Here is a 24522-nt window from a genome sequence, read left to right as displayed (position 1 = left end):
CTTGTCACGGAAGCTGCCCAGCTAGGTCTTGGTGAGGCTGTCAGTTGGGCCGGTGAGCTCCCACGCTAGGCTCACCCACCTTCTCTTAAGATCAAGACCGAGACCAAAGTGGAGTTATTAGTGCAAAAAATCTGCATTCAGGAACATCGGTTTACATAAAAGCTTGTAAAAATAACAAAGCCAATTCCCTTAGGAACAAATCGATACAGATAAATACGCTAAAAGACTTTAACGCCATTTCCACATTTTTTCCCAAAGAGAGACAGGGTTAAACAAAGTGGCGACTATGGAGAATAAATCTGAATTTCTCCCTGGAAAGGTCAAGGCGGAAACAGAAAAGTCGCTTTTGGCAAATGTTACTGTCTCTTCACCTGGAAACAGAGTGAGCTGGTCTGTGGCAGAATGAAGCCCTGAACCCAGAGAAGAAGGCCTTCCGTTGGAAGACTTTGCTCTCCCAGATATTAATATCAATATAAATCCCATCCCAAAGGACCTTCAGGCTCCTAAGCCACATACTAATATCTCATCTCTTTGAAGCTTACCAGACAGTATAAGGGATTCTCCCCCTGGCCCTACTATTAAGATGCAGCTTTTTAGTAGAACACCCAGTGGAACATCTTTATTAAATTCAAGAGCGTCTGTCCCCCCTGACTTGTCTCCGAGTCCTCATCTCCTAAATAGCCACCCAGAGAATAAAGTACTGATGTCTGAATCTTTGCTCTGCCTGGAAAGAGTCCTGTCATTCATTCTGGCCCTAATGGAGAAATCTGTAAATAACTCTGATCTCATCTTGGATTCTCTTCTGTCCTTGACCAAATTTGTCATCTCTGACCAAAGACCTCCAAGTAGTAAAGCTAATCCTCTTACATCATATAAGAATAATCCCTCCAATGGGAACTCTTCTCCCCTATCTCTTTGAACTTGAGGACCCTGTTCCTCTACCAATACCTCTGACCTCTCAGTGTTCCGAATGGGAAAAAAACAAATATGGAACAAAACATTTTTCCTATTTTCGTAAAAAGAAAGGGTATAAAAGTTGAACAATCTGTAGCAGAGGAAAAGAGAACCAAAAGTAAAATTAAATCTATCCGTAGGCAGAAGAAGAAAAAAAGGGAAAAACTCCATAGAATAAACAGAGATCAAAACGACTGCGCTTTGACCCTAATTTAACTATGAATCGACTGCTATTAAGTGGGAAGAAGGTCAATTTGAAGCCTCACAAGGGGTTCTCTGTTGCCATTAAGGAACTCATGTGATTCAACTTCAATTACACAAGAAGATAATCCTCAGATTTAAGTTCTGCATTGGTGACACTGCGTGATTTGTATCCCAATGCTGCTTTATGTTCCTCTTCTATAGGCAGTAATGTAATTTACAATCCTGTTGGGAAGGCGCCTGTGGGAGATAGCCAGGCTAGTCACCCACCATCAGCACCTCTCTCTTTAGAATTTTCTTTATTTTTGATGATGAGCTGTATATGAATAGGTCTTTCCTACTGGGCTTTTTTCTAGTGATAGTAGTGATCTTTATCCTGGTTCGAGTTGAAAAACATGGTAATTACGGGGGCCAGAGTAACGTTTGGCTCTACGGTGATCATTAATTCAATAGTTTTAAATAGTGATACATTGTGATGCTGTGGCATTGATGTTCTTGTTCCCCAAAAAGAGAAAGCTTTAAAAAAAAGCTACTTATAACAGCCAGTTCATTGCCTATTCAGATCACTCTCCACTAGAAATCCCACACTTAGAGAGAGAAAGTACAATGCGGGTCTCCCTCGGAAAAGGAGGAAGGAGAGTTTCCTTGCTTGCTGAGAAAAAGAATAATCAAACACTGACTATAGATAAGGAAAATGGGCAAGATAGCGGCTGAGTGAGGCGTGAGCTGCTGCAGCCGATTGTGCTCTCCCGAAAAAAAGCTGCACTAGTGCAAAATATGTTAATATCCCCAAACCGGAGGAGGTGATATCAGAGCGCGAAGATAACAACAGACAAACAACTTAATGTTTGAAGACGCAAGTGGTGGCATCAAGTACTTACGCGGCTGTGCTTCGGCGTTGGTCCGATACTCGGAGCAGCTGCTTCATCGAGTGGAGCATATCGAGAGGCTCTGTGCTCTCCATTCGCCAGCCGCTGCTTTCACTCCTGTTCCTGCTATGGGGCCGAAATCCGTTACGAAAGGTGGAGCTGCGGCAGAACGCCGGGGGCTTCCCTTCGAGGCTGACATCCCTCCGCGCGGCCGGAGGCAGAAGCTTAACGCTCTCTCGGAGACCTCGGTGGACCGGAAGGGGAAGGGTGGGAGCACTCAGCCCCAGCCACAGCGGCCCTCAGTATCCGTTGTTGATTTGCTCAGAGGGCAAGCTACACAGGCTGTTACGACTTCCACCAACAGCAAGGGCAAAGGACTGGCTGGCGAGGAAGGCGTCTCTGAGAAGATGCACAAGGAGCCGGGTAAGGAGCCGGGTAAGGAGCTGAGTGGGGGGATAGAGGGGCAGAAGGAGCCCACGTTAAATCCGCAGTTGTATACGGATATGGATTGCTCAGCCAAGGCATTATCTAACCCCCCTGCTGAGGCTCATTCCAGGCAAGAGGCAACGGCATCTATAGACCCTCAGCCATACGCTGTGACTGATAAGCAGAATTCAGGCCCGGATCAGTCACAGGAAGTCACCCAGGGGTATTCGGTATTTGGTGGAGCTACTGAAGAGGGGGGTAAATCTACACCCCAGTCCCTTTGCCCAGAAACCAGGGATGCCAGGGATGCCGGACAGTTTGAAGCCTTGATGGAGAAAGATCAGTGCACCCCTCTGCAGATGGTAGATCATGGCTCAAAATTTAAAAGGAGCTTTAAGGGCCACCGGACCCCACGGCGGGAGTGGGATAAAGATCGAGATTCAGAGGCAAATGATTTCTTCTCCTTGTCTGATGTAACTTGGTCTGATGCTGCCTCTGATTCAGGTGGGGAAACCTTATCTAGCGACGAGCCGCAATTTCAATGTAAGGCTAAGGTACCCTTGGGATCTGGAGCGACGGTACGATCCATGAGTCTATGCCCTAAGAGCTGCGAAGGCCAAAGCCAGGCAACCCTGAACTGGGATTATGCACTAGGGGATCAACTGATGGGTACTATTAAACCTAAGGCAAATACTGGGTCGGAAACAGGGCTTGGGCCGGCTCCTCCAACATTAGAGTCTATTATGCAGTGCATAGTCGCACATCGAGAGGAATCCCGGATGGAAAGCAAGAGGTCGCAGAACGCCTATCGCAAACTTCAAGGGGCAATCCGGAAAGTCGCAAAAACTTGCAAAGACATAAGCGATCGCATGACTGATATTGAGTCTCGGACAGAAGCCCTGGAATTAGAAGCGGCCGGCTCTAAGGGTCAAGTAGATGCTCATGAGGCCCGACTCATGGATATACAGTGGAAGCTGGAGGAGGGGGAAAATTACCAGCGTAGGAACAACTTGAGATTTTTGGGAATTCCGGAGGGCAAGGAAGGGTCGGACCCCCGCACGTACATTGTTCAATTAATGCAGACCTCTCTGCCAGATTTGGTTGGTTGGGATTGGCACAGGGAGGTGCAAAGGGCACATCGGGTTCCTTTCTCTATTCGGCAACCGGTACCACCTAATGCTAAACCCAGGGCGCTACTGGTTTACTTTGGGAATTTTTTATTAAGGCAGAGTGTTTTTGAAAGAGCCAGGCCAGAAGCCCAATTAAAAGCTTAGGGGTTCTCTTTCTTCGTTAGACCCGATTTCTGCCATGTTACCGTGGAGCGCCGGTGGCGCTTACGCCAGATGATTAAGCCTTTCCAAGAGAAGGGAGCTCAGGCCTTTCTCTTAAACCCTGTTCGCCTAAAAATAATCTGGAGGGATACTACAAGCTTTTTTACGTCTGAGATTAAGGCTAAGGAGTTTTTGGATTCTGGTGGTAAGGCTGCATCTTAGGGATAATTAACCTAATAGCGTATATTTGCTTTTTCTTTCCTTCCTTTGCCGTCCCCCTTTTTCAGCTGGACGGGCGGGATATAGATATATAGGATTATGTGGGGCTGCCCGATATGGGAGGTTTCTTTGGCGCACTAGGGGTATTACTACGTTAGGTTTGTCTCGTTTTCGGGAGAGCACAATATTCATCCACTACAGACCTGGCTGGTCTGTTGCCTTCATTTACAGGGTGGGTGGGACGGGTGGGGTGGGTGGGGTGCTGTGGGTTAGGGAATGGGGTGGGAAGGGATGGGGCTGAAGAAAATAAGCCAGGGAAATCAGGGAAATCAGGCAAAAGGTACAGGTTGATTGTAATTGAGCTACTAAAATGTTTAATATCACTGCATTGTAATAAAATTTACTATGATGGGTAAGCTGAGAATCTGCTCTTTGAACATAGGGGGGCTTAACGATGCTGGCAAGCGGCATAGATCCGCAGAAGTTATTCGCTCATGGGGGGTGGATGTTATTTGTCAACAGGAAACCCATATTCCTTTTCAGAAGAAAAGCCTAAATACCATTCCTGGATATAAGCAGACGATCTGTTCCTCACAGACTTCTACTACAAGAGGTGTGGCTATTCATACCTCCACTCGGATGCCTGAAGTGGAGAGAACCCTATCAGATAAGTGGGGGCGATGGGCTATAGCCTATTTACCTTGCAGAGTCACCATATGTACTATCTATGGCTCCAATTTTGATGATTCTGACCTATGGGTCAAGCTGGAGCTTGAGCTAACAGCCTGGCCCTCTCCACTTATAATCTGTGGGGATTTTAACATTCATCTAGGCTTATCAGATATTTTTTCGGTAAGCTATGACGGGAGGAAACCACGGGTATTTAAGGCCCTTAAAGCCTTAGTAGCGAGTCATGGATTAGCTGATGTGTGGACTCGTAAAGGAGTAGGTGATGCTGGCTATACCTACTTTTCCTGTCCCCATCAGAAATACGTTAGGCTTGACTATTTTTTTATATCTACCTCCCTAATAGATCGTGCTAATATACGTAAGCTTCCAAAGATCCTATCAGATCATAACCCCTTGATACTTGAGCTAGACCTTCCGGAACATTTGAATCGCCCTAGTAAATGGTCCTTTGATAGGAAACTTTTGGTAACAGAAGGCTTTCTTGATCATCTTAAGGGATGGACCACGCAATTCTTTGAAGCTAATCGGTATAGTGCATCGAGGGAAGTCGTTTGGGATACTTTTAAAGCTTGCCTAAGGGGGGAAATTATTAGCTTTGCTGGACATCTTACAGCAGAGCATAGGAGGAATGTGCAAAAACTCATGATTGAACTCTCAACGAATGAGGTAGCTCATCTCCAAACTATTGAAAGTAAACATAAGGATGCAGCGAAGCTAATTGAATTAGAAGTTATAAGGGTCAAAGCCAAACTGAATGGAATATATAACAGTAGGAATGCTAAAATATATCAAGCTCGTGTCAGGGATAATTATGAATATGGGGAAAAGACTGGAAGACATCTAGCATTAAAATTGAAACAGAGGTCGTCTGCTAATAATATCCCGGAGATTAAACGGCGGAATGGGAATATGGCAACGGACCCTCAGGATATTCTTCAGGTTTTTGCTGAATTCTATGGGGAGGTCTATAAATCTCAGACTGATCCATCAATGGTAGCAGGGCAGCGCTTAATTACCCCCCCCCTATAATTATACAGGAATTAGAAAAAGAATTCACTCAGGCTGAAGTTAATGAGGCATTACAGTCCATGGCATCGGGCAAGGCTGCAGGTCCAGATGCAATTCCGGTAGAAATTTATAAAGCTTTACAGTCGGAACTAGCACATATGTTACTAGATTTGTTTTTAGCAGTACAATATCATGGCACCACACCTCAGTCTTGGAAGGATACTAATTTAATCGTCTTTCTGAAAAAAGGGAAACCGCCTTTGGATCTGGCCTCGTACAGACCAATCTTCTTGATAAATACCGACGAGAAAATATATTCTAAAATTATAGCCAATAGAATGTCAAAAATAATAGCTTCCCTGGTTAGCCCATGGCAGCATGGATTTATTCCTGCTCGAGGAACAACTGATCATGTACGTCGGGTGATCTCTTTATTTGATATTACTGAACAGATCGGGGGTCAAATGGCTCTGATTTTGTTAGATGCTCAGAAAGCCTTTGATCAGGTGGAGTGGGCCTTTTTATGGCAGACTTTAACTAGCAATGGATTTGGCCCCTCTATCCTGACGGCTATAAAGGCCATGTATATGCAACCATATGCCAAAATACAAATGATGGGGATGGAATCTGGGAGGATTAAGATCTCACGGGGCACTAGACAGGGCTGCCCATGTTCCCCGATTCTGTTTGCTCTATATATTGATCCGCTGATTAGAGCTTTGCTTAATGATCAGGCAATTCAACCTATAGTGGTTAGGGGATTTAGCACTAAAGTTTTAGCATATGCGGATGACATCGCCATAGTTACTTCTGACCCTCAGGCTGCTTTGGTCCGCATTGAGGCTCAGGCATTAGAATTTGGTCGGCAGTCTGGTTACCGGCTGAATACAGCTAAAACAAAGATTGTCTGCTCTAGCAATATTTTGTTTAAGGATGCTCGGAGGTCTCTGGAGACTATTTATCTAGGGATAAATATAAGCGCAGAGGTTGCAAATATTTGGGATATCAATCTGACACAGCTATTAACTAAGATCAGCACAGATTTAAAGCGCTTAGACAAATTACACATCTCTATCATTGGACGGGCTAACACTATTAAAATGACGATGTTTCCTAAAATTTATTATCTTTTTAGATGCATTCCAATTGAACCCCCTAAAAAGTTTTTTACAAAAATTGAAGGGATATTCTCTCAGTTTATATGGGGATATAAAAAGATCAGGAGATCAATAAAATTTATGACTCTCCCCCAAAATCGTGGCGGGCTTGCTATCCCACATATGTTATATTATTTTTGGGCTGTGACGCTGCAGCAAATGATTATCTTGTTCCGCCCAAAATATCTTGTAGGAACTACATTGACGAATGATTGCAGTGATTCTCCTCCTTCTATTTATGAGTTGGCCTTAGGGGATTATGCACCGGGTGTTTTATTAAGGCAATTGGATGGTTGCTATTATAAAAGAACACGATTTAAAATTGTTAGAACTGCTTGGAATGTCTGGTATAAAATTAGTAAATTGCTGAGGATTCCTAAGCTGCATAGATACCATGCTATCTGGGGATCGTCACAGTTCCCATCTTTATTTTATGATAATCTTGGGAAAACTTGGGAACAGGCTGGCATTAACGTAATTGGAGATCTATTTGGGCAGGCTGAACTAAAATCCTTTGAAGAGCTTCAAATTCAATTTGGGTTGGATACCAAGACATTCTTTAAATATTTACAATTCAGGGAGATTATCAAAGCTGCAATGGGTCAAATAACTGGATTTGATAATATTCCGATACTTGACTGGCTTGGACATAGGCAGCCACGGGTAAAAGACTTATACCTAATTTTGTTGAATGCCAACAAGGATGATATTGCCAGCTCTGAATCCGTTTGGGCAGGGTTGCTTGGGGACCCTGATGTCGACATTTGTCGGTCACTGTATTTATTAAAGAAAATATTTCTCGCAGCTAATCTTAAAGCTCAACACTTTAAAACTTTGTTTAGGCTTTATTATACCCCCGCTAAACTTTTTAGTTGGGGGAAAAGGGAAACTGACTGGTGCCCCAGATGTAAGGAAGGTCCGGCCGACATGATCCATATGTTCAGTGGGTGTAATCAACTGGATAATCTGAAATCAAAGATAGAGGAATTTCTCAATCAAATCATTGGGGGCTTAGTACGATTAACTCCCACTCTGATTCTGACAGGGATTGGTGGTAGCCTATGTTTGGATTCTTCCCAAGCCTATTTTTGCTTTATGGTTTCTGCCATCTTTCGCTTAATTATTGCAACTCATGAATGGTACGCAAGACTTCATCATGTTTTTAATTTAGAGAAGGCACTTTATAAATGTAAAGGGAAAAGGGCCAAAAGAAGAGGTCTTTGGGTTTGGGGCCCGATCTGGGAAACCGATGAGATGTAATGATGAAGTTATAACTCTGTGTTCTACACTTTGTATTTTGGGACTTAATTCTGTTTTTGTAAAATGGAATTTGCAGTGATTACTTGGTTTCTTTTCTGTGCCTTCTTTGTTAATTTTTTTTTTTCTCTTGATTTCCCTGTGCAAAATATCCAAAAATAAAATAATTTAAAAAAAAAAGATAAGGAAAATGGGAAATGGAATTGGGTGGCGGGGGCTCTTAACACAAATAGCTCTTTAGGTCAAAGGTCAAAGGTACGGGAATTCTTCCTAGCAAGGGTCTTAAACTGATCTTTTGGAATGCAGCCGGCTTGTGAACTAATAAAAACAAATTATTATTTTGAAAGAACAGAATGTAGACATAATATGCATGCAAGAGTCTTGGATTGCAAAGAACTGGTCTTTTGAAGAATATATTGTGCTAAGCCGTCCACACTCCCAGTGAATAGAGGACATGCGAAAGGACGTATTGCCATTCTGCTAAGAACTAGTTTTAGATGGATATATAAAGATATTTCCCATGCTTCTAACCTAATTCAGACGGTCAAGTTAGATTTTAAGGAAGAACATGAAAGCTTAGGTACTCTGCTTATTGTAAATGCTTATATCCCCCCTGTCTCATCCATTACCTATTTACTAAAAGACCTGTTTGTTTTTGTCTCTATTACCACGGAAAGAGAAGATTATAGGCATTTAATGATGGTTGGCAATTTGAATGCCAAAGTTTCTACCCACATTATAAGGCTATTCGCTAATGCTTCAAAAGACGAAGCTCAAAAAATCCCTTCTGCCTTGTTTTCGAATAATAGTTGGGTTGATAAAAGAGGTGTGATTTTATTCGAAGGTTTGAGAAATTTAGACCTACAAATTGCCAATGGGAGATTAGGAAATGATATCCCAGCAAAAATTACACATAAAGTATCCACTGGTGGCACTATTATTGATTACTTAATTGTTTCAGCTGATTTTTTCTGTAAGCTCTCCTATATGGAATACTGGAACATTCTTATAGTGACAATATGGTGATCTCCTGTAAAATCGAGGTGACCCTTGCCAATGCAGACTCATGAAATTTTAAGGAGACATCAGTCGTTTTAAAAAAAAACAAATGACAGAATTTATTGGAATATCAAAGCTGCCTCAAAACTAACAGAGACCCTAACAATTTTAATAGGAAATCATCAGCATGCAGAATAAGGAGATCTACATTCTCCCTAGTCAGATCTGTTGGGATCTTATGGTCGCAGGATAAGTACCCTGTTTACTTCATGTAAAGCTAATCATTTACCAATCAAGCAGAGTCCGCGTTCTCATCTGCTACTTCATATAATTAGGGAAATAAATAAATTAGCCCAATTTCAGAACCTTTCCCTCGAACAAAGTAAATTAATACACCTATTAAAGAGGAAAGGACTAAGGAAAAAATGCTCCTTAAGGCAAAAAAAGGAAGATTTTGAATGGGTCCAGTTAAAAGAGGTGGCCTCAAAAAACGACACCAAAAGGTACAGGGAAATAATCCCAGATTGTTGTGGCACAATGGTTAAATCCCTCCCAATTCCCATAAAAGAAGAAGAATGGAAATTTCACCTTGTAGAACTTTATTCTGCGAACTCTGTTTTTACTTGGTCTGCCACCATTTTAACTAATTCCGCTAATATCACCGGAATCTAGCTATGCACCTTCAAGGAGCGAAGTTGTAGGACTCATTAAAAGAATGAGAGTTTCCGGAGAAATGGGCCCTGACAAAATTCCTATAACAATAATTAAAAAAGAGCCTTTGCAGTGGGATACATATCTTACTCCTGTTTTTAACTGCTGTTACCTGCAAGTGAAAACTCCCTCTTCCTGGTCTGGCAGTATCCTAATTCCACTATTTGAAAAGGGTCTTAGACACATTCCGGGTAACTACCAGCAATAAGCTCTACTAGATGCAGTGGAGAAAATATTTGCACGTAGTGTTCCAGACAATCCTACTGACAGGGTGGTGGAGAAGAAAATTCTCCCCATAGAACAAGCAGGATTTAGAAAAGAACATTCAACTCTGGATAATATCAGTATGTTGAAATTAATAGAGGTGAAGCACACTTTATTTCACAGGTCAAACGTAGTTGTGGCATTTATAGATTTCTCACCAGCCTATGATAGAGTAGACCGGCCAATACTTTGGAATAAACTGCAAAAAATGGGGGTGCCTGCCCCCCTGTTATCGTTAATTATTGCCCTGAACTCCCATACGTGGTGCTAGGTATTATTAGGGAGAGATTAGGGCTTATCAGCAGAACTACCCACAGAAAATGGCCTGAAGAAAGGCTGTCTATTAGCCCCGGTACTCCTTTCTCTGAGCATATGAGATTTACCTGAATGCTTTTCTCCCCTAGAAGGAGACGCGCCGAAGATAGGCGGCCAACCTTTTGCATATCTCATGTGCGTAGATGATATTGCAATTATGGATCTGACTCCCATTGGATTGAGTAAGAAGTTGACATCACTACAGAAAATATATGATGGCACAGTATTTGAAGATAAATGTCTCTAAAAGTAAAGTTCTGATTTTGAAATGTAGAAGGAGCAGAACATTTTGTAATTTTAAATGGAGAATTAGCTTCAAAAATCTTGACACAGTAGATTCTTATCTCTGCTTGGGGAAACTAATAGCAGGCAATATAAACAATAAGCCCCACATTGAGCACAGCTCCTGTAAAGCTGCATTACATGCAACCAGCTCACGTGTATTTTATAGCATAATGGGTCGAAAACACTTCCTACACTTGCTATCAGTTTTTAAATTAAAAAATCCCCCCAATCATTGCTATATGCCATTGAAGCTGTTTCAGTAGAAGACTGGAGTTTCCTTGATAAGATAAAAAGCCCAATTTTGCGTAAACCTTGTCATTTTAACACACTGGTCCCAACATTGGCTATTAGATTGGAATTTGGTCTGGTAAGTTTATTTGTTCAAGGCTATGTTTGGAGGAAAAACAGATACATATTCCTTCTCCAGTGACTTCACTATGGCACTGATTTATTTCAACGTACAGGAGGAGTCAGTGATCTCGCTCTCGCTTTTAGAGCTTTAATCTTTTTTAAAAAGCATGAGCTGTATGATTATTTTCCAGAGAGATGTTAAGTACTGTAGATTAAAGGAAAGACTGGAGATAACAGCCCTATCAAGTACCCCCAGAGCTGCTCAGAAATATGTATCTTGGAATTTATACCATGGTATCCTTGGTTGGCTAACTCTATTGCTCATGTATCTTTTACCACTAAATGACCTAACAGCAAATTGTTCCTCTACTATGAAAATAGGAAAAAAATGTAACAGGTAGAACTTGGGCATTCAGAAGCTTAATCATATTCTGTTTATTTCCCAGCCCTCTTACCTTATCGCTTTTGGTGGCTTCAGCCGATATTTATACAGAACAACATCTAAAAGCCCACCATCAGCTCCCGAGTTTCTCTTCTATCCAAAGAATGAAATAGTGTGCACAAAACTATTCAAATTTTAAAGGTGCTTTTGAATATACTTTAGTCCTTTCTATACTATCACTTGAGAGGAAGGAGTCTGTTTCAGTAGGACCTTCCCTCAGTATTTTAGTATTATGGATATAGAGGAGGACCACCTACAGGAGATAGGAGAACCTCTCTTGGGAAACATGGCACTTCTCTTGATTAGGCTCTTAAGTACTGGGCCTTTTGTCGATTTTTATAAAGGCTAATGATGTTTTCTACTCTCTAGAATAAATGTTACACTCGGCTATCGCTGCTACTTGGTTGCCTTTTGCATAAAATTGGGATATATCTGTATATTTAACTATTGCTGCTATGGGGAAATGAAATTTCAAACGTGTTTGATCTTTTCCCTAAAATATTTGGTTTATAAATCTCTGTTACTACATGAATCATTTTACACAAAATTGGATTAATTATGAAGTTGCTATTGTATGGAAATTTAACATTAACAAATTGCATATGTACTTAGTTTATTTGTTGTGCTAATGGTTTTAACTATGTATTTGCAATGTGTCTATTCCATTATAATGGTGATTATTCTTATTTATATTCTGTTTATTCTGTGTCTTTGTCCCCCTTCAAGTTTACATTTGCACATACCTCTTTCCTGCTGCAGGGAGAGCCTATAATTGGTCATAAAGGATTTTTATTTCTCCTTTTATAGAATAATTGGAATATAAACCTTTGCTGCTATGTAGGTGAGATATTTTGTTTTATAACAAATTTGTAACTTATATGAAGGGATTTTGATTGAAATTGTTTATGGATTTAATCTTATTTACTGTGAGAAAGAACCAAGCATTCAATTGTAATAACACTATTGTGTAATAATTGTGTTCATATTTTTTATGTGGACCTCATTGGAAATCCAGATTTTAATAAATAAATTGAATTGATAAATAAAAAAAAAAACATATCTCTCTCTCTCTCACTTTCTCGCTCTCTCTTTCTCTCTCTATATATATATTATATTCACGGAAAAAACCTTAGGTTTTAGGCAAAGTTAAAGTTAGCTGAACATTTCACTCATACAAAACCAGTGAAATTCCCTCGTTATAGTTAGTTCAGTTAACTATAACTCACGCCCCCGCAATGCACTGCTGATGACGTCACATATTACATCACTCATGACATGGTCAGTAACATCACTGATGACATCACTGATGACATCTCAAATGACATCACTGATGACATCATCCAGTGACTGTGTGTTTCTGTAAAGTTTAAATATGTTTAATATATATAGGGAAAGGCTTATTGAAGAATGAGTGGGTGTATAATGGATGATTTAGTAGGTGCGTGACTGACTCTATAAGTGAGTGATTAAACGTATCTTACTGAATGCATGGGTTAGTGACTAAACTGTGTGAATGTCTGTATCCGTCTCTCTGTTGGTGTGTAAGCGGCTGCATGAGTTTGCAAATAGCTACATGAGTGTCTATATGGGTTATTGATTGGTTGTCTGAGTATCTATATGGGTGCCAGAGTGTTTGTGTGGGTGGGGTGTGTGTGACTCTGTGCATAGATGTGTGAGTGGGTGATTCACTGAGTGCATGGTTTCAATAGTGCATCTGTGATGGACTGTATGGGTGGGTGAGTGTGTGTATGGGTGTGTTGATGAGTGACTGTATATTTCAGAGGTACATTTGTGAATAACTACATATTTGAAAAGCAGTATATATGTGTGTTGGAGTATATAAACGGCTATAAGTGAGAGTGTGTGATTGTGAGAGTGGCTGTATGGATGAGTGTGTGCTTGTATCAATGATTGTATAAGAGCGTAAGAATGTGCTAGTATTTGTATGAGTAAGTGTGCTTGTGTGTGTATAACTGTATAGGTGATAAAATGGCAGTGTGAATAATTATTTGCATGACTGACTAGGTGTGTGAGTACCTCTATGGATGAGTGGCGGTGTGAGTATCTATATAGGTGTATGAGTGCATATGATAGTCCTGTACTGAGTGACCATAAGTATCAGTGACTGTACGAGTGAGTGAGTGGATGTGTGTGTAAACCTAAGAATCAATGAGTGGGTATGTAGTTATTGGTGTTGGTGTGTCTATGGTTTTGAGAATGGCAGTCTGTAATTCAGAGTGGGTGTATCAAAGGGTATATTAGAGTGTGGGAAGATACATCAATTTATCACATGGATGATGACATCAGTGATGTCATTTGAGATGTCATCAGTGATTTTCTAAGGTTTTTTAAATGCTAATTTCTAACTATAACGTGCCTGAAACCTATGTTTTTTTCAGTGAATTTCAAAGGTTTTTTAAATGCTAATTTCTAACTATAACGTGCCTGAAACCTATAGTTTTTTTAAGTGAATTTCAAAGGTTTTCTAAATGCTAGTTTCTAACTATGCCTACAGAGGTAGGACATGTGAAGAAAGAAGAAAAAATGCACAGAAAGAAGCAAAAGAAATGCAGAAAGAAGAAACAGAAGTCCACAAAGACGAAGAAAAGTGCAGGAAGAAGCAAGACATGTGCTGAAAGAACCAACAGAGGAGCAGAAAGAGGCCTTGTTGCAAATCATCCTGTGCCCACAACTTTTTCAGACGGGTACTGGTGCTAACTGACTCTGACTAACCAGGTCTAGAGCCAGTGCTATGCTAAAAGACACTTAGAATACAGTGAAAACACCTACATACACTCGGGAACACTATGCGTTGGGGTACCCCTGTGTTTAGCATGACCTCCTCTGTAAGTCCCTAGTACATAATAGGGCAGGGGGATTAAAACTACCTCTTAAAACGCGCTATGGGGTGCGTTTGCACAGTGGTGAAGGGAGGTGGGGCCTGAGGTGACGTGTGCAAACACGCCCTGTGGCCATTTTAAGTTGGGAGATTAAGTCCCCTTGAATCCTGACGGTCTCTGAGGTCCAACTAGCCAACCAGGTACCTCCAGTGAGCGCCACAGAGCTGCGTTGCAAAAAGGGGCGTGGCCTGGCCCACCTCTCTGCAACGCAGAGCAGTGGCGCTTACTGGAGGATTTAGCATTATGTATTAAACGAATGTAATCTGATTAATCCTGTTGGCATCTATATCTATTTCTTCTTTCTTCTTTTTCTCTTCCGTCTCACTCCTGCCTAGATATTTGACCAATTGTATTGTGCAGCTGTTGAAAAGTGAAACGTGAAGCTAATATGCTATGTTGCATCCTTGAACATTAAGCCTTGAAAAAGCCCTGGCCCGATTCTTAGCCATTGGGTGAAACACGTGTCGGCTGTTGGCTGTTCACTTTGCTCCAAATATGACAGTTCACTTCACTTGAAATGTGAAGAAAGAAATTACAAAATGATATAGGATATAATCTTGAATGATCGGATCACCTGAAACAGAACCTTTACGTCTGAACAAATAAAATAATAATTTGGACTTACTAATCTACTCTGATTATCTTCATTTCAAACTAAATCAAGGAGGAGTGAATTGACTCACAACTTAATGCATGTGTTTACTGGAGGTACCTGGTGGGTTTGTTGGCCCCCAAGGACCCTCAGGATTGAAGAGGAATTATTTCCCCAACTTAAAACACACCACAGGGCATGTTTGCACACATGTCACCTCAGGTCCCACCCCCTCCCTTTACCACTGTGCAAACGCGCCCCGTGGCGCGTTTTAAGTTGGCGAGTCCCTGGGGTCCAACTAGCCCACCATGTACCTCCAGTACGCACCACAGAGCTGCGTTGCAGAGAGGTGTAGAAAGGTGTGTGGCCTGGACCACCTCTCTGCAACGCAGCCCTGTGGCGCTTACTGTAGGTACCTGGTGGGCTTGAACGGGAAGGGGGCATGGCCATATAAATATTCATTTTAATTATGGAGGGGGCTGCATGGCCCCCCTCCCGGGCCACTTCTAGCCCCAGGGACCCCATCCCCCGAGGCTGGCCCTCTCCTTTGAGGACCGTGGGGGTAGCCCAAATGACCCCACGGTCCCGCTGGCTCCCCACGTCCTGCGGGAGCCGGCATTGCTTTTCCACATGGGGAGCTGCTAACATGCAGCTCCCCATGTGGAAAAGCAATCTGCTTTGCTTCATTGAAGCGAGAGCAGGTTTCCCTGCTCTCGTTTCAATGAAGCGAAGCAGTTTGCAATGACAGGGCGGGAGCAGTCCCTGGGGCTGCGGGGGCCTCCCTGGGCCCCCGCAATTACATTTGTGAATGCCCCCGGGACTTGGCCCACCCGGGGGACTAAAGAATAAGGAAGCAAACTTTGTTTGTTTTTAAAATTTTCAGCCAAAATTCGCACTGGGTGCGCGAATCTTGCCGATTTCTTTTTATTCAAAAAGCTTTTTTAGGCCCTGGCAGTCCTTGTGGGACTGTTTTCTAGTGCCTCGGTTACCGAGGAATAAGATGGCTGCCAACACTTCCTGGTTTGGAGTGTTGACAGCCAATTAGAATGCAGCTCGTGATCGGGAGGATGCACGAATCCTCCGCGCCTCGTAATATCAAATCTTTTATTTTTGATTTTCTCAGCAACTAGTGAACAGATTTACAGCCTTTCAAAAAAAGGTCTCTTTCTGAACCAAGGGCTACATTTTTGGCAAATTTGGTGTAATTCCGTGCAGCAGTTCAGACTGTAGTCGTGTCTAAAATGTCCTACGGGAAATAACATGGAGAAAACGTGTTTTGGGACCGCCCTTTTTTCTCGGCCCCCACTTGGCGAATCACCCCGAAACTTTCAGGATAGGAGCTGACCAGAGCGAGACCAAAGTTTTGAAAATTTCGTGAAGATTCGTCAACCGGTGCCAAAGTTATTGGGAAAAGAATAAACGCTTTTTGAATAGAAACAAGGTCCTAACTATAACGACCGCCAGTAGGTAATATATATATATATACATATAAGCTATATATCAACCATGTTCTACTAGCAGCAACACTTTTCTCTGTATGGGAGTTCAGTGTGTGGGAGTCTGTAATGATAGCAGAGTATGTGGGCTTAATAGACATGGTGGGACAGAGCAACTCAAAGCAGCCCTGGAAAGAAATGCTCAAAAATGCTCAAATTAGGCCTGCTCCAGTCATCTTCTTGCTCCCCATTTCTATCCACTTATTAACTCTTTCCCCTTCTCTCGCTTCCCCCTCTCTGGTGCCATAGACCACTGCCGGAAACTTGGATTCCTATGAGTTTCGTGGTGAATTTACCACGTACAAATGAGTTGCCTTTCAAAATACCCTTCCTGAGGTCAGCAAGAGAATGGTCACTTCATGGTGAGCACTAAATAAATAGTAAAAACCAGTACCAAGTGTCTGATACTTATCTAGTGCAAACAGAGGTTGATTTATTGCAGAGATTTGGAATAGGCTTGAATTTGTTTCTCCTCAGTTCACCTCAAGTAATGTTTGGGTGGGAGGGTTTTGTCCCAGGATTCAGTCAGAAAATATATAATTGCAACAATGCATGAATGAATGGGTTAATTCAGGGACTTTCAGCTGAAATTAGGTTTACAGACTTTTGGGTTAAAATAAATCTCTGCCAGGTGAAAATATTTATAGAGCTCCGTAAGGTGAAATGAGGCAATACAAACAGCACTCTGGGTGAGCAAAGCTGTATACAGAATGTTCTGAAGCCCACCTGTGGCATTCATTTGTGCAAGGGAAGTCTGTTTTACACTTTGGAGATGGGTATGTGGTAGATGTACTCGCAAGTGCAAACATACTCTCACACCCTTACACGCGGCACGAATATGGGAACACAAGCAATCTCGGAATGATTACAGGAATTACAGAAGGGTGTTACTCCACCTGATCAGAACTTTAAAGAACAATATGAAGGATTTGCAGGTACTACTTAGAATTTACCGACGGATTTGAGTATTCTGAGGCCTGAAGAAGTCATTTGGGTTAATGTACCCATGACGAAATACGTGGTGGCTACAAGACTATGAGTTTAAATTGGAGTGATTTTGTGAATCCAGAAGGATTTGTATTTGATGAAAAAAAGAAAAGAAGAATATAAGAATAAAAAGACAAAGGAACTCAACAGAAGAACATGACTATTTATATTGACTCTTTATGGTTTTGGAATAATGTGTTGCTCAGGGGCTGTATGAATTATCTCACACCCTGACTGTCCTCCCCTTTTGTAGCATCTCAGGGCCTTTCTATACCAAACTTAATTATAATTAGAACATTGAAAGTTGAGTGCTCCATTGAAGACAATGAAGTGATCTAGGTTTTTAATGCCTGGTAGAAACCCAGAGAATCACATTCTAATGTTGGTATAAAGCTGTTACTGTGAACAAAGGCCTCATAGAGCTCGAGGGGATTTCAACCATCTTGTGCTCTGTGAGACCTTTGTTTTCAAAATGTGAACATTCTGCCTCCTAGGGGCAGATTGTTCTAATAGCCTTAGAGCCCTCCGCCTTCGGCTTGGGCCTTATAAGCTGGAGTGGGCCTTTAATGGCGGGTACAGCCCACTACAGCCAGCTCTGATGCTGTAGTGAAGACTGCCAAGCATTCATAGCACTAGCATTAGCAACTTCGGACTTTGCACCACCGCCTCCCAGGCTTCTCGCTGCAGTTCCAAAATGTGTATGTGTACCTCAACTGCAAGACATTTACTGTGACTCAAGACTGAACTCCTAACTTCATTGACATGTCAACAGCAGAGTTACGGACTGAGTGCCCCATGGACTTCTAATTGCAGCTCTGGACTGGTAACCTATTTTCACAAGACTGCCGCAATTCTTTATAAACGAGTGTCAGCACCTCCTGGCCCCATAATTTGGTAGCTAATCAGCAACCACAGTTCTCCAAAGAGAAAAAGTGTGCTAACAAATATAGATAGCAGCAATAAGAAAAGTCACTGTCAATCTGCTTGGAGCAAGCCTTACGAACAACAACAAGCATCTTTACATTGAGCACCAGTTTTTCTGTCTTTTGCAGCTCTTGATCAAGTTAGATTGTTTAAAATAACAAGTAGAATATTGTGAGTTTGGGGTTGAAGGGTTTATGGTATGACTGCCTTGCCGGGAAGGCTTGTATTCAAGTGAGGGTCATATTTGCCTGGCAGAAAGGCTGATGGGCTGCTTACTCATCACAGAGGGCTACGGTGTCTCTCACGTACGGCACTCTTCTATGCCACAGATGACACTGGCTTCATAATTTACCCCCATGAAGCATGTTTGCCTGCAGTAGCTTAATGCTACATTAAGGGCTTTGGGTGGGGCAGTCAAAATCTGACCCCACCCAGCTCTTGACGTGAGAAAAGGATGAAGTGAAAGGCACAGTTGGACCATGGAACCACCTACAGACACAGACTGGACTGGTGAGTGCTTCGCCCAGGGTGCCTTTAAAAATACTGAGTTATTATTGTTTCTTCCTTTTTTGGAATACAGGGCTAAATAATCTTCATCCCTGCCTTTCTCTACACGTGTGCAGTGAAGTGGGCTCTGCTGCACAGGCTTGATTCACATTAAATAGTTCTGAGGCTCATTAAGGCTTTTACAAACCTTGCACTATTTGATATTGACAAGGAAAGGCTGAGAATGGGTGGGCATTGACCCAACTCCCTCAGTAAGAATCCAGCCCTGCCCTCATCTCCTCATAGGCCCTCTCTCACATACATTTCATTTTTATTGTGCTACTCATACTAGTGTAGTGTGTCTGAGCACTTTACATCACACACACATTATACAGGGACAAAGAATCCTAAGTGTGCAAATCAGTCTATTGGAAATGGTACATAAGGAAATGAGGACTACAAGGTGTAGGAGTTATATGTCATCCATCCCTATAGGTAGTATATGTTAAGAGTGCTGGTTCAGGTGAAGCAGAAACCTAGAATTTAAAACATAACACAGTGGTTGGGATTGGTTTTAATAATGAGAATGCATGTCTACCCAAACAAACCTTTTACAACAGCATTAGGTTAAAAAAAGACTCAGGAAAAATATTACGTTTTCACCTATACCATTTGAGGGCAGAAATAGAGTCTCTAGAGTCTAGACTCAGCAAGGAGCAGTGAATCTTCCCAAACCTGTACCCTGAGAAGCCGGCAGACAGGAGGGCTGAAAGAGAATTCAGGCTGCAGGTGTGTTGGAACTGGCCCTTTTGGCAGGTTCACCCCTAAACGTTATGCATTTATCCTAGCCTTTTTCTCTATGTAGTGTTAGTGGTTTTAGGCCTCTAGGCACTTTCGCACTGTGTTCCATGTAAAGTGTGTGCGCTCTGTGTTACCTGTAGTGAGACTGGCCTGCCATCTCATAGGAATGCATGGGGGATATGTGTGTCCATGGTAATTCCTGGTGTGAGAGGAGTGCAGGGTCAAGTTTAGTATGTGCGAACTCGTAAGAATAAGTGCTGCGCAATGGTGTGCGCAGATTTATTATAACTATAGGAGAAATACCACTTCTAGAAGTTGGCATTTCTGTGTGCTATTTTGCCTGCCAGCCTGATGTGGAGTGCATGTCTGGTTTGTGATTGACAGGGATTAGATGGTGTGCTTGGCTCCAGGAGCCAGGATGAGTCTGCCCAGTGGTGAATAGGGAGATCTGCATGTAGATGGGAGGGAGGAGTTGCACCTGGGACCTGAATAGGGCGGTGCCTTCCCTCCACAATGCTGGCTCTGCCCCCTGTGGTGCGTCTGAACACCTAGCCCCCACCTGACAATGGAGAGAGGAGCTGAGCAAAACAAAGTGCTCCAAAGCTCCCCCAAACCAGTTGCATCTGGTTTCCCCCTTGCCCTGCACCTTTGTGACAAAGGAAATATGTGTATAAGAGAAGGGGCTGTGACCCCATGAAAGTGTGTTCTGCTGTGCTGGTCCTGACGCTGGGGGCTGCTGCTGCTGGGCTCCAGGAGGAACCGCCACAAGGGACTGCCTCCCTGCTGGAGGGCCCTGTGTGCTGGCCTGCCTGAGCCAAGCCTTGTGCCCCCAGAACTTTCCCCTATTTGGAGGAGCGCTTTGTCTTCCATTGCCAAGGAGCGCTTTATTTTTATTTGCTGAAGAGCGCTTTACTGTCCTGAGGAGCGCCTTCGTTTTAAGCAGCAGCGCTGAGCTGCGATCATTTCCAAGGGACCCCGATGTAGGGATTCCCCTGCTTTTGTGCCTTTTTGAATGGGAGCCCACCCCGCTGGTTAATGCTGGAACGACGAGCGGGAGCCCAACCCGTGCTGGCGCCTTCCTAGCGGGTGCGTACCCCGCTTTGTGTGCTTAGGAAAGAGGAGCCACCATTGCATTTCGATTTGACCGAAGGCGGGAGCCCACCCCGCGCTTCTGTAAAGAGAAAGAAAGAAGTTCCTCGCCACGACCTGAGGGAAGCCAGAGGGTTGCCAGGCAACTGGGACTCCAACCGCCACGTCATTGGGATGCAGGGTTGAGGCAGGAAGTCCCGGCTTCAGGGAAGAACGCGAGGACAAAGGCGGCATCTGCACCCGGGGCCCCTGAGAACGAGTGAGAGCCCCTTAGTGCCGGGTGAAAGCAGAGAGCGGGTGAAAGTACTGGCGGGGCTCCTGTGTCAGAGGTCGGAGCCCCGCGTGTCGCCTAAACTATCTGGAGCCTCGGAGGCTCCACAGGAGAAGCCACAGCCAGGAAGCAGATCAGTGCCTGCCCCTGCCGCTGTTGGGAGAGACGCGCTGCACACAGAGACCGAAGGAGCCCGGTGAGTAGGGGCATCTCTTCTACTGTCTGAGTGGTCCTGCACCTGACAGCGGGCTGCTCCAACGGTGGCATATTTGTTTTGTAAAGCCCCGGAGTGGGACTCCAAAGAGCATTGTGGGGCCTAATGATGGCACCCGACGGGCTCCCCCGAGGCACATTGTCAGGTGCCTGGAGCAGTATAGGGGGCATATTGTTTCTAAAGCCCCCGTGGGACTTGACGTGCACGTTTAGTGCCAGTGCTAGTTTTTGCTGGCCATCTTTTCCAGCTGCCCTGCGAGAGCGCAGGCAGCTGCAACGAGGGGGGGCATTTTATATTTAGCAGTCCCTGAGTGGGACTTGGGTCATTGCGTTTTGAGTCCCAAAGAGGGGTTCAGGAGGCACGCTGGTGCCCATGATCATTACTACAGCTGCCCAGCAAGCAGTAGGCAGCTGCCACGTTTAGGCTTGCACTTTTTGTGCACTCCACTTTTGCTGCATGCGCAGCCAGCCCTGACACTGTTGGACCTAGGGCGTGTGAGTCCTGTGGGAGGCCAGTTGGCCTGGGGACAGTTTTCATGTGCTGTGCCCCCGCTTGGGGCACACTGTGTTTATGCCTAAATGTGATATCTACTGCGCAATGCCTTTATGCCCTGATCTATGCCTCTAATGATGCTTATGGTTATGAGGTTTGTGCGTAATATGATTAAGCTAAGGGTTTTTAGGCCTAATACGTTTTATGTCTAATGTGATTATTATTGCATAGTGTGTTCCTAACTTTTACCAGTAGTTACTGGTTGTGCTCTACATTTATTATTTGTGCTACACTTACAATTGGTGATTTGTGATTAGTCTGACAGTGGCCCAATTGGCCCTGTCAGGTGTATATAATCCCCTGTCGATACTGCCCAGTGACAGTTGGTACAGTGTATATTATATGATTATGATCTAATGTATTTATTATAATACAAAGGCTATTTTTATATATAACCTTGTGTAGAGTTCCTTTTGTGGTGTGCCTGGGGTGTTGTTGCTGTGTGCGTGCGCAAACGCTTTACACATTGCCTCTGGGATAAGCCTGACTGCTCGTGCCAAGCTCCCAAGGGGGTGAGCAGAGGTTATCTTTGACGTGTAACTCCCTTGCCCTGACTAGAGTGGTGGTTTCTGCCTGGCTTTGGCGCACGCCTTAGCCAACCAGAAATCCCATTTCTAACAAGGTGGTCAAACCACAAATGGAAGAGAGAGCGAGAGAGGCAGCTGCACACAGAGCCCTAGAGAAAAAGAATTGGACATGGAGCAGAGAAGAATAGCAAATGAGCTAAGTTTCAAAGAGCTGGACATTAGAGCCAAACAGGTGAAGTCCAGCAACAATGGTGGCAGCATGACCCCAGTGTCCACCTGAGAGGTGAAAGTCTGCATCTTCCAAAAACTGGTGTCCTATTATGTGGTCGAAGATTATATTGATAAGTGGTGTTTCTGCCTATAAGGTAGCCCTGAGAATGCACAGGATCACAGAAGAGCATTTGGGGACTAGCTTATGGAAACACATGCCTACGTTTGGGAAGGACACCCTTCTTACACTAGAGGTGGGGGACCAGATGCAGAACACCCCATGAAGGCCATTCTTGTCTCTAAGTTTGGACTGACCTCTGAAAAGTACCTCTTTAGGTTTCGGGACAGCTAGAAACTACCAAATTAGTATTGGATGGACTTTCCTACTTATTCCAGCAAGGCACTGAGCAGGTGGGTAAGGGTCATCAAGGCCAATGATTATATAGGTCTTTAGAATCTGATTCTGAGAGAGCACATATTCAATACCTGTTTTATAGAGCTGTGCCAACACCTAGTTGAAAGTAAGCTCACTGACCCCAGGGAGCTTGCTAAGGAGGCAGAACTTTGGATTAGTACCAGAGTGTCTAAGGTGGTACCTAGGGGTGACACCAAGGAGGGTGATTCAGGTTCCGCCCAGCAGAGTGAGGGGAGTTAAGACACAAACAAGTCCAAGAATAAGGTGGGAGGATAGGGTCCTTATGTCCCTTCATGAAAACAGGGAGGAGGTTCTGATGGGCAGTGTGTCACGTCCAGGCGTAGGTAGTGGGGGGAGGAACACGGGAGAGATGAGTGTTTGTGTGTGCATGTACGAGCCTTTCACTACAAGTCCCAGAAAGCTGAGGGTCACGTCCTTTGTTTCAATCCCGGAAGCATTTATAAGCACCGCCCCTCTGTGGGCCGGTGCTTGTCAATCGAGCTCTGAACGCGTATCTCCTGAGTTCCGTTCCTGATTCTTCGATTCAGCTCTTGTTGCTTCCTTGGTCTCCGAGCTCTCCTCTGCCCGACGTGTGCTGCACGCTGCGGGCGTCTCTGTGCTCGCAATCTTCTCCCGTACCAGCAGCCAAAGAACACGCCGTGGCGAGCCCCCGGTCCGGTTAGTGTTTTGACTCCATTGCGGGTATTCATGGTGCTCGCGGAGCACAAATATTGACAGACCTAGCAGTATGAGCATCCGCTCTTTGGAGAGCCGACTGAAACGCTCGGATTACGCCGTTGTTTGTTTTCTAGTTAAAGTGTTCAGCGAGGGTGGAACGCGCCGGCTCTATGCTGCAACTGACTCCCTTTCAACGATACGTCTCCAGACTAGTCCCTGTGAAGTAACTTGGACCACTCCGCTTGGGGCCCCGCGCAGAAGCACTTTCGAGACAGCTAAGCACTTTCTCCTTCTTTCGTTCACATGGGAGGACTGTCGTGCTGAAGAAAGCCCGTATGTTCCACCACAACGTATGCAGCCCCCTTGTCCTTAACATGAAGTATTGGCTGTGAGGTATCAGGGGTGGTTATTTGGGAGTGCTTGCAGCTATTTCATTACGTGAGTGAACTCCAGGTGTATGCACATATGTATCTGTTACGTTGCCATTGACTGCTGTGTAAGCTTTCTTGTGTGTTGTGCTTCTCTCTCCTTGCAGGGAACAGGGGGTTAGATAGCTGGACCCAGACGTGCTCCGAGGCCCCCGCCAGCTTTCATTTTCGCAGCGCGAGGTTTCGCCCCTGCACCTTTTTTGTCTTTCGTTTGTCCCTTTTTTCCCTTTCCCCTGTCGGGGAGTCGTCCCTTAAGCGTTGGTCATACCTTAAGGGGCTGCTCCATGGTGGGGTCAGGGTGGACTGACCTCATTCATCGTTCCTGCTGCATCTGACTTGACAGGTTAGTGGGTAACCTGTCTACTGCCTGACACAGTGGCATCCCATCTCCAGTCCCAATGCTTTGATTGTTCTGAATTAGGACAGAGGGATTCTGTTTGTCCTTAGAAACCACCCACTGGTGGTACCTCTACAGAGGTGGCCTGTGTGGTTTAGAGGTAAGCCGTCCCACTGGGCAGGAATTAGACCATGCG

Source organism: Triturus cristatus, chromosome 2_1, assembly GCF_964204655.1.
Source record: "Triturus cristatus chromosome 2_1, aTriCri1.1, whole genome shotgun sequence".
NCBI classification, from domain to species: Eukaryota; Metazoa; Chordata; class Amphibia; order Caudata; family Salamandridae; genus Triturus; species Triturus cristatus.
This window is presented reverse-complemented; position numbering follows the sequence as displayed.